Below are 16,817 nucleotides of genomic sequence, written 5' to 3'. Positions count from 1 at the left end.
TATTGGATATTTTGAAATTAGGGTATCGGATTGAACACTTTACTACTTTATCGTAGTCAGAGTACCAAATATTTGAATTAACCTTATTTATAATTTTGAATAGTTGGCATTTTCTATATAAATTTGAAATTAAGGTGTCTAATTGAACATTTCACTTTAACAAGGGATCAAATATTGAATTAACCCTATCTATAGTTGAGACATGAACTCGATTGAGCTTCATATATTATTGTTCTTTCTTTAAAAATATTTGACAATTTGATTTAGATATAGATTTTTTATATAAAAACAAGCATAATTTTGAACAAAACATTCATTAATATATAATGTAAATCAATAAAGTTGAGAATAATTAAATTAATTAACATTGCTGAAATAATTTAAATAAGAAATAATTAAAAAACAGTTAATTTTCATAATTCCAATCCAACAAATCACAAAATAATACTGAATTCAAATCTTACAAACCCAAACAAATTATAGATGAATCTTAAACTAATATTGAAATCAAATCATACAAACACAAATAAATCTTAAACAAATAAATTTTAAACAAAGTGACATTGAAACCAAATCACACTTAGAATTTGAGCATCCTTTCATCGAAGAAGTAGGAACGAAATGTCAAATCCTTTGTGAACTTCTTTGACCAGATAAATATTTTGGTGCTTTCCATTTGAGCAAAACACATCTACAACCATGAAGACAGTTAGAACTCATGTTAATAATGGAAACAAAATCATGAAATAATAACAATGTTGATGATTTAAAAAATTAATAGCTCTTTAATCATCCAGAGTACTTACCACAAAGCTTTAGGCTTAGTAATCCCGACATTTGCAATGGATAATATAGTTGCATGTAGACTCTCCACACTTGAGAATTTCTTCTTGGCAAAGCTTACCACAACGAAAGCATTCAGGGTAGCCCTCAGCCTTCCTAAAAAATTTAAGATCATGGGTATGTGGATGATCAACATCATCCCATGTGATTCCATCATTGAGAAATGGAAATTGTCCAAGAACACATTTAGGATGAGAAGAAGTATCACAAATTGAACAAGAATAATACCAAAGGCTTGGATCTCTTTCTTGTTCACAAATATCACAATAACTTTTCTCTTTATCATCATGATAGGTAAGCTTTAGCATGTGTTCATCAATTTTGTGAAAAGCTGAATGTGGTAATGCTAAGCATGCAAAATCCAAAACAAATTTGCACTTTCCACATCTGAATGCACCATGCCAACACCTAATGCCACAACCATTACAATTCTCTTTGCATTTGAAATCAAAAAAGAGAAAGTGCTGGTGTCCTTCACATTCAATGATATCAGCAACTTTAGCACACATTAAGCACATTTGCAAATATCTTCTAATAGTGTAGAAGAAACCACTACAAGGTCGACAGCAAAAGCTACATTTCAGGAAGCCTTTGAAATTAAGGGTGGCATTGCTTTGACGAAACCAATGTTGCTTGATTCTTGGCAATTCGACACAAGTTTTATGAAGAAAAAAGGGGCATTCTGAGCAATAATAGAAGAGAGGTGAGATAGATAGCATGCACCCATCACATTTTCTTTCAATTTCCCTCTCCATCTTGTTTGCTAACACCAAGCAATGTTGATGACTGAAATGTTCAATCTTTGTAGCTTCCCTAGCTTCATTCACCTCAATAACACGAATGATGGAAGACTGCATAGATTTTTCATAAAGCTCATCCCATTGCCTTTCTTCCTCAATTACCTTGTACAAATCATCATCCTCTAAGACACAATTCACATGGACAACATAATTGCAACCTGGCTTCCTACAAGAGTAACTCCCACGATCTAGTTTCACTTCATTGAAACAAATCTTGCAAACTTGCCTTGTAAGATCTTTAAGAAAATATTTGTGAAAAATGCAGTGATCATGTCGAGAAAATTTGATAATGCGTGATAGTGAAGTGCATTTTTTATGGACCATGACATTGCATGTGGAACATATATAAGAAACAAAATTTCCCTCAGTGTCACATGCATCACAAATGAATGAACCTCGCCTCCGAAGTAATGTGAATGGGTGTTGATGGCGACTTTTATCTTCAACAATGGACATCGGCAAAGCACATCCAATATTGATGTTAAAATGACAAAGAGAACAACCATAAAAAGGTCCAGAATGTTGCTTTTGGCATAGGTTGCAAAAAAGGTCGCAATCACTATGATAAAGGCCTAGAGGGTGTATGTGATGGGAAGGGTGACTAATTTTCGTGGGTAACTCATTGAGGCATTTCTTATGAAGGATAAATAATATTGGACACTCGGAACAAAAATAAACAAAATTTGTCAATGGTTCATAACACCAGGAGCAGTTGAATTCTTTGAGTACATCTATGGCCATGGGACTTTCAATGAAGATCAACGAATGTTCGTGGATGTGATATTCAGACAGTTGGTTAGACTTATATGAAGAAGATAGTTTAACACATTTGATGTCAATGGAGTTTAACACATTTGATGTCAATGGAAAAAAAACATACATCACATTCATAAAAAAACATGTTACACTTTTCCTTGCATAATGCACAACCATATACCCAGCTAGAAGAACTTGGCCTTTGTCGAAGAAAAAGACCATACCCTAAGTGCTTGGGATGGAGAGGGTGATTTGGAATTTGAAGGGGTGCCTCTGCACATTGCTTGTGAAGGTGATAATTGCAATGAATACAAGTGAAGCATGGAGCTGAAAGCAGTTCCCCACATCCATCGCAATTAGCTTTGAGACCTTCATTGCTTTGCTCTGCCACTAACACCAAGGGATGTTCCTCATGAAAAGGATGGGTAATTTGTTGTACTGACTTATTGCGTCTCTCATTTTCATTCTCACTCACACTCCCATTCTCACCCTTATTCTCGCTCACACTCTCATTCTCACTGTCGCTTGCACTCTCATTCTCACCCTTATTCTCGCTCTCACTCTCACTCTTTTTCTCTCTCACACTCTTATTCTTACTCTCACTCTCATTCTTATTCTCTCTCACACTCTCATTCTCACTCTCTCTCTTGTTCGCAGCCCTATTCTCACTCTCATTCTTATTCTGGCTCACACTCTCATTCTCGTTCTTCATCTCTATTAATTAGTCTATTTGTGAGAAATGAAAAACATGAAAGAGATAATAGCCATGAATGAAAAGTAGAAGATGTATAAAGAAAAGAATAAATGAATGAGTGAAAAATACTTCACCTACAAACTCCTTGCAAGTAATTAAAGAAAACAATGGTTAAGATCCTTTCAAACATCAACATTTATTTTCATTGGAGCACCAAAGCAATTGAATCTCATAAAAATCAGCATCCTCTTATAAAATTATGATGACCAGAGCACTAGATAAAAATATTTTATGAATTAGGGCACACTTCAATTCATATTTAAATAAATATATTTTATTTAAATTTGATTGTCAAATATAAATTTTTCTTTTACATTTTTAATAGAAAACTTCGAACCTATTAATTAAAAATTAAAGTATTATGCTTTGCTTAATTGTAAGTACAAAGAATTTTACTTTCGCTAATTAAAATATTATCACCACCATATGATTATTGAATAAAGATGATAATATATCACATATATGCCAACTATCTTCTCTTTCATATGAATGATTAATTAAAATTAAAGTATTGTACTTTGCTTAATTGTAAGCACAAAGAATTTTACTTTTGTTAACCACCGTATGATTATTGGATAAAGATGATAACAAATCACATATATAAATATTCTAATATGAAATTTACTTTGTAATATAATATATCACATATTTGCCAACTATCTTTTCTCTCATATGAAACAATTTTACTTTTGCTAATTGAAAGGAAGCATGCCTTATTCATCACAACTTAAAATACATTTTCATAATTATAAATATATTAAAAAGTAAGCAATGAAATTTAAGGGCTTACAAAAATAAATATTTTTTTACTATAAAATTACAATTAGTAGTTTAAGTATATCATACCAATTAGACTTGTCCGTAGGTTAGATCACCTGATTTGGCTCGAAAGCCCGTTTAAAATGTGAGAAGGTTTGTATAGAAATATAGACTTGAAACATAGATTTGGACGTATGAAGAAGCCAATTTAATTATGAATTATTTCATATGAGTGATAGAAATGAATAATTAAGTGATATTATCACCACCATTTGATTATAATAAAGACAATTACATAATTTAAATATATTGGATAAAGATATTAATAGATCACATATACGCCATTTTGTAATAAAATTCAAATATGAAATTGCATATAAGTGCTTCATTATCCAGATATGACTAATATATGAATCTAGTAATTTGACAAAGATAAAACAATTTTTTAAATGTAAATCGAATAATTCAAATCCAAATATATTTCCTAAAATAAATGATTTTTTAGTATAGGATTACAATTAATAGTTTAAGTATATCATACTAACAAGTGTCGAATGTAGTGATAAGACACATTGCGTCTTAATCGAAGAATGTAGGTTTGAACCTTGAAGATAACATTATTAAGAGAGGCGATTCTAAATTTAGAACATGAACTATAAAACGAACTTGAAAAATAGTAAAAAATTCATTATTTATAAGAATAACTTAATTATTTTAAATATTTATTAAAAATGTTATGCTTTTATAGTATTTTGTAAATTTTATTAACAATTTTAACAATTTCTTATTTTTAACATTTTTTTCATAATTTTACAATTTTTATTTTTTGTAATTTATATTTTTTATTTTAATTTATATTTATTTTTTTCAATTTTTATATTTTATTTCATTTATAATTTTTTGCACTTTAATTTATATATTTTTATAAATTTATAAATTTTAATTTTTATACATTTGTAGTTTTTTCATGATTTTTAATATAAAATATCATATTTCGCTTTCATGGCACAATCTCGATATACCACATGGTGAAAACAACTCCTAAAAATAGCTATTATTACTCTTTAATGGTAAAATGGTTTAATAAATTGAAATTTCAACGTCCAATAGCTCGATTGAATGCAAAAGAAAAAAAAAGATAGAGACTTAATTGACTTTTTTGGCAAAAAACAGGGACTTTAAAGACCCTTTAGCCTTAATTTTTACATCATAGTTAAAAAAATTTAATGCATCAAACGTGTGATATACTTAAAGAATTTGAGCCGAAAACATACCAATTCAAAAGAAAATTAAATTAAAAGTAATGTTTATATGTTATTAAAAAAGCCCTAACAGAGTAAAGCATTTCTATAATAATAATACTTTGCTTTCTTTATTAAAGTAAAATTTGTTCTTTTCTTGCAAATTAGACATCGTTTTTTATGAGTTTAAGATTATTTCATCATGCCATGAATATAAGGACAACAGGCAAGAGACATAAGCAATTGTTATGCTTGTATGTTTTATTCGATATTATTATTATTTATATATTTTTATATATCTAATTGGTTCGTCAATTGAATTTAGTAATTAATGTGATCAGAGAACAAAATAATTATGAGAAGGATTTAATTGATTTTCTTATTATTCTACTAATAACACAAAAAAAAAGCCTTCCTCTCTTCCATTATTTTTCATAACTTGAATAGATTTTATGCATAATTATAAATATCTTAAAGAGTATGGAATGAAAAATTAAGAGATATTATCATCACCGTATGATTTTTTTTATTTTAATAAAGATGATTATATTGTAGGACCCAAGTTCAGCCCGGGGCCCAGACCAATACCAAAACCAAAACAAAAACAAACTAAATAAAAACCAAGTCCAAATTACAGCCCAAATTAAATACCTAAAACAAAACTACAGACCTAGGCCCAAATTAAAAAACCTAGCCCAATACCCAAGCCCGCAACCTAAACATTCTTTGAAACCCTAGCAGCCAAACACCTTCAGCCGCCGCAACCAAGACAGACTCCAGGCACCGCACGTTGCACGCCTCTCCACGTTGTGCGCTGCTCCACCACACCACGTCAATGGTACACCCGCGCACGTACACGTGAACATATGAAAATAGGGTGTAAAATGGCTATAAAAGCCAATATATGATTTTGTAAAACGGACGGTTTTTTTTTTACGAATAGGAACACCAAAAATACACACAAAAGCAGTCAATGGCAATAAAAATCAGATTTGGGATTCAAAAGGTTGATTATTGCACTTTCTCTTTTCGCATTTTTGTTTTTTTTTCCTTTTTGTTTTCTACAAATTGATTTTTAAGTAAATCGAGAGGGAAAATTACCTGATTTCGCACCATAAGATGTCAGCAGAGGTGGAGGTGCGAGGCACTGATGACCCTAAAGTGTGGCGCTAGGGGGAAACCCTAGCAAAGCAAAAAAGGGGGGAATTCTGTTTTAGAAAAAAACAAAGGGTCCAAATTCAGTTTTGAAACTTTTTTGGGTTTTATGTAGCTTATAAAATGACACTGTTTTTGTGCCATGGTTTTGGGGACCAAACGGCGCCGTTTAGGCGCAAAATCGTGTGACCCGACCCGCTACCCTTAGGGTCTATGCGTTTTTGTTTTAAAAGGGGTTATTGCGCGTTTGATCCCTCCCCTTTTGCGCTGACTTGTAATTAAAACCTATTTATATTTTTCTTGCTTTTAAATTGTCTCAGGAATTTGCGCGTCGACTCATTTCAGTCCGCGCTGAAACGAATCGTTTTGGGGCATGGTTTATTTGCTTTTTTCGTCCCTGCGAATCTGCACGCGCTGCATTTGAGTCTTGATTTTGGTTTCAACAGCTTATTTTATTTATTAATTGTCCCTTTTAGTTTAATTTTATTTCGATTGAGTTTTTTCCTTTCATTTCAATATTTTTTATTTTCTTCTATGCTTTTTTTTATTTTTTGCTTTTTTAAATTCTCTTTTATATATTTTTTATGTTTTAAAGATTTATACAATATTTAGATATTCTTATACATTTTATATATTTACACATAAGTTAGTTTTTTATATATATGTATATATTATTGATGTTATATTATTTATATAAATATTTTTCCTTTAAGAACCTATTTGCATACAATTTATTTCCTAAAACCCTATTTTATTGTTTTTTTTATTTCAAACATTGTTACATACTTATACTTTTATATACAAATTATTTATACTAAGTTGTTTTTTATGTAAATTGATAAATTTGTTATTTTGTATAATATTTACTTTTAAGTATTTATTTAAAATTCATTTGTACATTACTATTTAATATACTGTTTACTTTTATTTTTCTACCTTTTTAAAATTCTTATATCTATGATTTGTTTTAAAACCTTTGTGTTATTTGTATAGTAATGCTTTCAAATTTTCTCTCTTCCTTATTATTTATTTTATTTCATTTTTAAAACTTGATACTTCATTTGTATAATTTGCTTGGAATTTCTTTTAAATTGGCCTAATTCATTAGCTTTCGGATATTAGTGTTTGTATTTATATAGTATATGATATGTTACTATTGCATGTGACTTATTTCTTTGTATTTTCCTTTCTTTTATTATTCATGTAATATTATGGTTGCATATCTTTATTTCATGCTCAATTCAATGCTTGTATGATTGCTACTTTTATCGAACTTTAAATTCCAAATTTTTACCCAACGTCAATTGTTTTTTACCCCTAAAATAAACCAAACAAAAGTATCTGGAGCCGTTTCATAATACTTATTTGGAAACTCCTCAAAACAATGCAATATTTCGTGTTTAGAAATTTGAGAAATCGTGCCCTAATGTGCTGGGTTTCGATTTTTTTTCGTTTGGCCAAATAACGGAATATCCTTTTAAGATTTTGTTGCGTGTTTTGGAAATCATGAGATGATCTCAGTTTTTGGAGGCTTAAAATATCGTGTCCTAACGTGTTGGATGTGATATTTTATTTCTTTGGAATGAGTAAATCTTAAAAATCCAATTCGAGTTGTGCACACATTTTTAAAGGTATCGTATTTTAACATTTTTCCTTCAAATTTTCAACGATAAGACATTAAATAATCAATTGGTACCAATTTTGGGCATTACGAGGGTGCTACCCTTCCTCGTGCGTAACCGACTCCCAAATAGAGGTGATCATGGGCCGGACCGGGCCGGACCCAGACAAAATTTTAGGCCCGTTTACTAGGCCCGGCCCGAAATATGGGCCTAAAATTTTGTCCAAGCCCGACCCGAAATAAAATTACTAAGCCCGAGCCCGGCCCCATATTAATTTTTTTTCTTATTTCATTAAATAAAAATTTTAAAATTATAATAAATCAAATATATTTAAAAACATAAAACAAATATTAAAACAAATAAAAATAATACTAAAATAATTCTTAAAACAATACGAAATTAACAATATAATAAAAATAGTTATATTAAAAATTTAAAATAATTAAAAAAATTAAATATATATATATATATATATATTAACATATAATTCGGGCCGGGCCTGGGCCAAAAAACTCTTACCCGAGGATCGGCCCGTTTTCTAAACAGGCCTCGTTTATTTGCCCAAGCCCATTTTTCGGGCCTATATTTTTACCCAAACCCTCCCATTTTTCGGGCGGGCCTTTGGGCCGGGCCGGGCCGCTCGGCCCATGATCAGCTCTACTCCCAAACCCTTTTTCTCGATTTTCGTAGACCTAGAATTTTTGTTTTAATAAATCAAATGTTTTGTTAAAATGACTAATCTCAAGGTGATCCGATTACACCTCAAAAAAGATCGGCGGCGACTCCATAATTCGTTTTTTTAAAGTCGATCCCCGTTTTTTCAAACTTAAAATTGGTTTCGACAATATAATTTAAATATATTTGACATATCAAACAACCAATTTTGATTTGGTCAATCCGACCAATTCATTTAGTTTGATCAAATAAATGATTAAAATTTATAAAAATTATATATAAAAAAAATTATCAATTTAATCCTGAACATGCATAATAAAAAGAACTTAAAAAGTAATTAAAAATTGTCATTATTTAAAATTATAATTTAATTATTTAAGATATTTAAGTTTCAAATTGTCCAAAATTCATTTCAAAATTTCTAAGAAAATACCTAACTACTATATAAGTTTTATAAAACATTCAAAACCATATTTATTAATCCAATATCCATACTTAAAATCATTATTTAGATTAATAAGAAAAGTAATAGAATGTAGCCTTTATGTTTTTGAAAACTATGTAGCACCCCAAACCCGCCCGAAGTTATAGCCGATCCGCATGCCACATCAAAAACGTTCAAAACATTTTATATTGTTGATCCGAAAAACTTACTTAGTGTTTTAAAAGATAATTTCATTATAGGTTAAAGTGAATGGAAGTCATGCACCGGTAGAAAACCTAAAAGAGGTGGTGAGTCCATCGGATTGCTTAAGTACCAAGCTCCTTCGGATCCAATCCTAGACATGCATACCACCATTGCCACACCTTAATGTCATGGATATTTCTAGAAACCGATTTGATTAAGTCATTTTAGGAAAAGTGATTAATTTTGGAAAATACTTTCATTGCGGAAGCTTTGCTTGTTGTCGTGTTATTTTGAAATCAACTGTTGTTTTTGAAAACGCGCCCTAAAGCTATCCAATTTCAACAGTTAAAATAAGTATTACCTATCTTAGTAATACATATTAAAAACCATCAAAAATAAATAAGCGGCCTTATTACATTTAAAAGCCCAAAACCTCAAACGTAATTAAAAGGATGTCCAGTTCACGAGAAGAAAATCAAACTTTCGAGCGGGTGGCCACTCAAATTCCCTCATAGCTCCAAGCCCACTATGGTTGGGGATTTCTGCGTGGATGAAAATAAAAGGGGTGAGTTTGGGGAAACTCAGTGTGTAAGGAAAACCCATTCAAAGCCCAAGTCAGCTCAAGCCTATTGGGCCTAAGCCCATTCAGTAATAGTGGTACTGGGCTAGAGCCCTTTCAGATTACAATAAACCGGGCCTTAGCCCTTATTCAGATAATGATGGCCCATAGGCCCATTTCAAAATACATGCAACATCAATAACATATACAAGCCCATTTGGGTAATAGTGGTATTGGGCCAAAGCCCTTTTCAGATTATAATAAACCGGGCCTTAGCCCTTATTCAAATAACAGATGGCCCATAGGCCCATTTCAAAATACATGCAACATCAAGAAACATATGCAAGCCCATTTGGGAGACTACTCAACCCACTAACCACTACACTCCACCCGTACCAGCCATACACTCCATGTGGGAATAGCTCAACCCACCCATTAACACTCCACAGCTCTGCACTTTGCACTCGCTTATCAATAAATTGAGGCAAAGCCTCCAAGACGTGGACAAGCCACTTTCAAGTACTTCCTCCGTCAATATCCCAATCCCATGCATCAGATAATAACAACATGGCATGCAGTAAATAACAACAGTCAAACATGCATTTAGGTCAATTTAACCCTAGGGGTATTTCGGTAATTTATCTACTAGGGGTAAAACTGTAAATTTTCCACTTTAAAAGGTATTTCAGTAATAAAGGTATTTCAGTAATTTATCTATTTTAGGGTTTTTCATGCATATTCCTACTTTTCACGTACTAATAGAATCACGTACCGAGGGTTCTTACCGAATTGGGCCCGTTAGCCCATCATTCCAATTTTAGCCCATTAAGCCCAAAAATATCGAGGGCATAGAAATCATGCACTTTGCAGTCCAAACATTGCAGCTTACCAAAAACATTAATCGATTTACCTCACGAGCATTCGCACACTCGCAAATCTACAAAATACCAATTTTAAGCATTTCGCTTTTCGCTTTTGCCGATCTAGACTAAGAAAGAGGTGTTAGTTACACACTGCTTGCGACGATATCTTGACGAGATCCACACACGAACCGCCTACAATTGGATTACTAACACGTTAATCTAACTATTCAAATACGAACTACGATTAATCCCTTACAATATTCGCCAACCACACCTACAGATCATAGTAAGCTTATAAGAAATCAATAAGCAACCCATTAACAAATTTTGTCAATGTTTACCACATAATCATAATTTCACTGCAAGCTGTCTTCACGAGCAACAGTCACTAAATCATTTATAACTGGAGCTACGAAACTCCAAATCAAGTTCCGTTAATTTTTCCTAAAAATAGACTCATATATCTTCTATCCGTAAAATTTTCAGAATTTTTGGTTTATCCAATCAATACCAGATTTTTCTCAAAGTTTCCCATGTTTCACTGTTTGACTAATCTGACCACTCTTCATTACGAATCAAATTTCTCATTGTACAGAATTCAAAATATGTTCTTGTTTATTTCATTAGAAACTAGACTCAATAAGCTTTAATTACATAATTTATTCAGCTTCTAATTCATCTCCCACAATTTATGGTAATTTTCCAAAGTCACGTTATTGCTGCTGTCCCAAGCAGATTTATTACCAAATCACTCTTTCACACCTAACTTGCATGCATGTTATTTAAACATGTATATCACCAATCAATCATCACATATCTATGATTTTACTTAAGTATAATCTCCATTTCATCATTTTAAAGCACAACATGTTAGCCGATTTTTCCCTTTAGCATCTAAGGCACATGCATGTTCATTTGTTTGGCTCAACTTCACCTATCTTCCATTTTTCATCAAAAGAACATGAAACAACAACCATTTCCTTCATTTTAATTCATGACTAAATGCTCACAACACAACTAAAAATCAAAATATACTTCAAGAGTTAAGGTAGAATCAAGAAGAACTCATGAACCTCAAAATAGAAGCAAGGTACCAAGAACTTACCTTCAATTTTCCTCCTCCTAATGACCGAATACTCAAGAGATTTCTCCTCTCCTTTCTCTTCTCTAACTTTCAGCTATGATGAACAAAGATGGACAAAACTTTGTTCTTTTCACCCTTTTCTTTTAATAAAACTTCATATTTCATCCATTTAATTCTTTAATACAAAAGACATGATATTCTTATCATGAAACATTTACCTAACCCATTATCATGAAACATTTACCTAACCCATTATCATGGAACATTTACCTAACCTATTATCATGAAACATTTACCTAACCCATTATCATGGAACATTTACCTAACCTATTATCAATTTGTATCAATTTGTACCATAAATTATGGATATCAAGTGTACATTTTGTCTACAACAACATGATGGTTGGCCACTTCATGTAAAATGGGAGGTTTATCATGCAAATCCTCCTATTTTGTACTCCTATTTATTTGGCCACTTCAATTTAGCCTATAGCATTTTCAAACATTTTCACATAGGTCCTATTTCATAATTTCACTCACAAATGACAAAATCAAAGCATGAAATTTTGTCAACATTCACAGAATTCCCGAAAATTAGGGCGTTACAACTCTACCCTCCTTAAAGAAATTTCGTCCTCGAAATTTACCTAATCCAAACAGATGAGGGTATTGCTGTTGCATCGTCTCTTCTGGCTCCCAAACTCAGAAGTTTCCCCTTCCTTAACTTGTTGAAAACGAGCGACCAAAGACTCATCGTTCAACTGTTTTTCCTTAATCTGATCCAACCAGTTGGCCTCACTTGCAATTCTCGCCAAGACTTCCATCATCATACTGACTCACGAGAAACATTGCTCTCGGATCGATATCTGACTCTACGACTTAGAGCATCTTCTACCACATTAGCATTGCTTGGGTGATACTCGATCGAGCAGTCATAATCCTTAAGCAACTCAATCCATCTCCTTTGCCTAAGGTTCACTCCTTCGAGTCAACAAATACTTAAGACTCTTATGGTCGGTGTATATAATACACCTTTCTCCGCACAAGTAATGTCTCCAAATCTTAAGTGCAAATATCACTGCGCCAACTCTAAATCATGAGTTAAATAGTTTCCCTCATGAGGCTTAAGCTATCGTGATGCATATGCAACCACCTTACCCTCTTGCATTAACACGCAGCCCAAACCCACGTGTGATGTGTCACTGTACACACTAAAATCCTTCCCAGACTCCTGCTGAATCAACTCAGGTGCTTCAGTCAGAACTTTCTTCAACTTCTCAAAAGCTTCCTGCTGCTTCTTAGTCCATACAAACGGTACTCATTTCCTTATGAGTTTTGTCAAAGTCTTTGTCATCACGAAAAACCTTCCACAAACCTTCTGTAATATCCTGCCAGTCCTAGAAAACTTCGTATTTCTGACACTGACCGAGGCGGCTTCCACTCCAAAATCGCTTCAATTTTTCAAGGGTCCACCTTAATCCCCTCAGCAGAGACCACATGTCCTAAGAAGGTTACCTCCCTCAACCAAAATTCACACTTGCTGAACTTCGCAAAGAGTTCCTTCTCCCTTAATACTTATAGCACTATACGGAGATGCTCATCATGTTTCGTTTCAGTTTTAGAATATACCAGGATATCGTTAATAAAGGCGACTACGAACTGATCTAAAAATGGTTGGAACACACGATTCATCAGATCCATAAATGCTGCAGGAGCGTTCATTAGTCCAAATGGCATAACCAGAAACTCGTAATGACCATCTCGAGTCCTGAATGTCATCTTTTGGATATCTGCCTCCTTGACCCTTAACTGATGATATCCAGATCGAAGGTCGATCTTGGAAAATACAGAAGCTCATCTAAGCTGGTCGAATAGATCATCAATCCTTGGCAGTGGATACTTATTTTAATCGTCAGTTTGTTCAACTAGAGATAATCAATGCACATCCGCATCGTACCATCCTTCTTTTTCACGAATAGCACCGGTGCTCCCCATGGAGACACGCTTGGCCTAATAAAGTCCCTATCCAACAACTCTTGAATTTGAGCCTTTAACTCCACTAACTCCTTCGATGCCATCCTATACGGTGCGATGGACACGGGCGCGTTTCCAGCAACAAATCTATTCCAAACTCAACTTCTCGGTTCGGAGGCAATCTTGGAAGCTCCTCCGGAAAAACATCTTGGAACTCCTTTACGGTCCTAACCTTATCCACTGTCAGCCCCTCCTCTTCTAACTGACTTACAAATGCCAAATAGACCTCACAACCTTTCCGAATCCACTTTTCGGCTCTTAATGCTGACACCACATTGGACAAATAATCCCTTCGCTCACCTATTACCATAACCTCCTCATCCTTTGTGGTCCTTAACACCATTCGTTTAGCAGTACAATCCAGAGTCACTTTATGCTTAACAAGCCAGTCCATTCCCAAAATGAGATCAAACTTTCCGAACGGTAACTCCATCAGATCTCCAAGGAAAATCTTACCTTGAGTTTCTAAGGGTACATCCCTATACAGTTTGTCTACCCTAACCGAGTGACCTAAAGGACTTAGTACAGATACCCCACTCACAATCTCCTCAGAGCAGTCCAAGTTGTCCATAATCCGTTCTGTGGCCTCCAACCAATATTCCGTCACATTCGGGGCTATACCAGACACGCCCCTAACGATCTCCGCTCCGTTAGCCCGGAGTCATTCAGAAATCGATCCTCGAATTTCGTTGCCCGAACTTGTCCCGGTAACCCTTTCCAGAACACGAAGCATTGCCTGCGATAGAGCATCATCCCCGACACCTTGATCATGAGACTCTACCTCTATTATCGGTGGTACCGGTGCATCCACCGCAGGCATATGTCTCGAAGACGAAGATCTCGCTCGAGCACTTACTCGGCTACGTCCACGGCCTCTTGTACTCATATCGTATTATCTTGATTACGAATTTTTATGCATCAATTAATATTCCAATGTTTATTACAGATGTTTTATGAATCGATAAGATTTGAGAGTTTGTTTTGCAGAATCGAAGTCTAGCTACAGTTTCAATCTCTTATAAGATTTTCCTATGGTTTCAGTATCATCCTATCTAGAGTGTCCTAGTAGGGTTTCAGTACAGACAGATAATTTAGAAAAATATTCAGAAGAGTTCAGAGTAATACTTACAGGCTTGAGCCGGAGATTCGGAATGCCACCTTCTAAAGATCTAAATTTTGAAAATCGCATTTTTCACAATCTTTATAAATTTTTTTTCGAAGATCTAAATTTTGTAAACCCATTCCACAGCTGAGTTGTTGTAACCTGGCTCTGATACCACTAAATGTAGCACCCCAAACCCGGGCCAGAAGTTATAGCCAGATCCGGCATGCCACATCAAAAACGTTCAAAACATTTTATATTGTTGATCCAGAAAAACTTACTTAGTGTTTTAAAAGATAATTTCATTATAGGTTAAAGTGAATGGAAGCTGTGCACTAGGTAGAAAACCTAAAAGAGGTGGTGAGTCCATCGGATCGCTAAGTACCAAGCTTCCTTGAATCCAATCCTAGACATGCATACCACCATTGCCACACCTTAATGTCATGGATATTTCTAGGAAACCGATTTGATTAAGTCATTTTTAGGAAAAGTGATTAATTTTAGAAAATACTTTCGTTGCGGAAGCTTTGCTTGTTGTCGTGTTATTTTGAAATCAACTGTTGTTTTCGAAACGCGCCTAAAGCTATCCAATTTCAACAGTTAAAATAAGTATTACCTATCTTAGTAATACATATTAAAACCATCAAAATAAATAAGCGGCCTTATTACATTTAAAAGCCCAAAACCTCAAACGTAATTAAAAGGATGTCCAGTTCACCGAAGAAAATCAAACTTTCGAGCGGGTGGCCACTCCAATTCCTCATAGCTCCAAGCCCACTATGGTTGGGGATTTCTGCGTAGATAAAAATAAAAGGGTGAGTTTGGGAAACTCAGTGTGTAAGGAAAACCCATTCAAAGCCCAAGTCAGCTCAAGCCCATTGGGCCTAAGCCCATTCAGGTAACAGTGGTACTGGGCCAGAGCCCTTTTCAAATTACAATAAACTGGGCCTTAGCCCCTTATTCAGATAACAGTATGGCCCATAGGCCCATTTCAAAATACATGCAACATCAATAACATATACAAGCCCATTTGGGTAACAGTGGTACTGGGCCAAAGCCCTTTTCAGATTACAATAAACTGGGCCTTAGCCCCTTATTCAAATAACAGTATGGCCCATAGGCCCATTTCAAAATACATGCAACATCAAGAAACATATGCAAGCCCATTTGGGAGACTACTCAACCCACCAACCACTACACTCCACCGTACCAGCCATACACTCCATGTGGGAATAGCTCAACCCACCCAAATTTAACACTCCACAGTTCTGACCTTCTTTGCTCGATTAACGATAAATTGAGGCAAAGCCTCCAAGACGTGGACAAGCCACTTTCAAGACTTCCTCCGTCAATATCCCAATCCCATGCATCGATAATAACAACATGGCATGCAATAAATAACAACAATCAAACATGCATTTAGGTCAATTTAACCCTAGGGGTATTTCGGTAATTTATCTACTAAGGGTAAAGTCAGAAATTTTCCACTTTGAAAGGTATTTCATAATTAAGGTATTTCATAATTTATCTATTTTAGGGTTTTCATGCATATTCCTACTTTTCACGTACTAATAGAATCACGCATCGGGGTTCTTACCGAATTGGGCAGATTGGCCCATCATTCCAATTTTAGCCCATTAAGCCCAAAAATATCGAGGGCATAGAAATCATGCACTTTGCGGTCCAAACATTGCAGCTTACCAAAAACATTAATCGATTTACCTTACGAGCATTCGCTTTTCGCAAATCTACAAAATACCGCTTTTCGGCATTTCGCTTTTCGGCTTTTGCCGATCTAGACTAAGAAAGAGGGTGTTAGTTACACACATTTGCTGACGATATCTTGACGAGATCCACACACGAACCGCCTACAATTGGATTACTAACACGTTAATCTAACTATTCAAATACGAACTACGTATTAATCCCTTACAATATTCGG

At 34.1% G+C, this 16,817-nt stretch overlaps 1 long non-coding RNA gene across 1 annotated transcript; it reads right to left on the bottom strand.

Annotated features, from left to right (window-relative positions):
- Window positions 1–5,656: 5,656 nt before the first annotated feature.
- LOC128293892 (uncharacterized) lies at window positions 5,657–6,386 on the bottom strand. Its single transcript, XR_008284013.1, has 2 exons — window positions 6,255–6,386; window positions 5,657–5,967 (listed from the first exon to the last, which is right to left on the bottom strand). It is a non-coding gene; the product is annotated as an uncharacterized LOC128293892 (long non-coding RNA).
- Window positions 6,387–16,817: the final 10,431 nt, after the last annotated feature.

Source organism: Gossypium arboreum, chromosome 6 (assembly GCF_025698485.1).
Source record: "Gossypium arboreum isolate Shixiya-1 chromosome 6, ASM2569848v2, whole genome shotgun sequence".
NCBI lineage: Eukaryota > Viridiplantae > Streptophyta > Magnoliopsida > Malvales > Malvaceae > Gossypium > Gossypium arboreum.
Note: the sequence above shows the minus strand (reverse complement) of the source record. Positions and strands in the feature narration are given on the sequence as shown.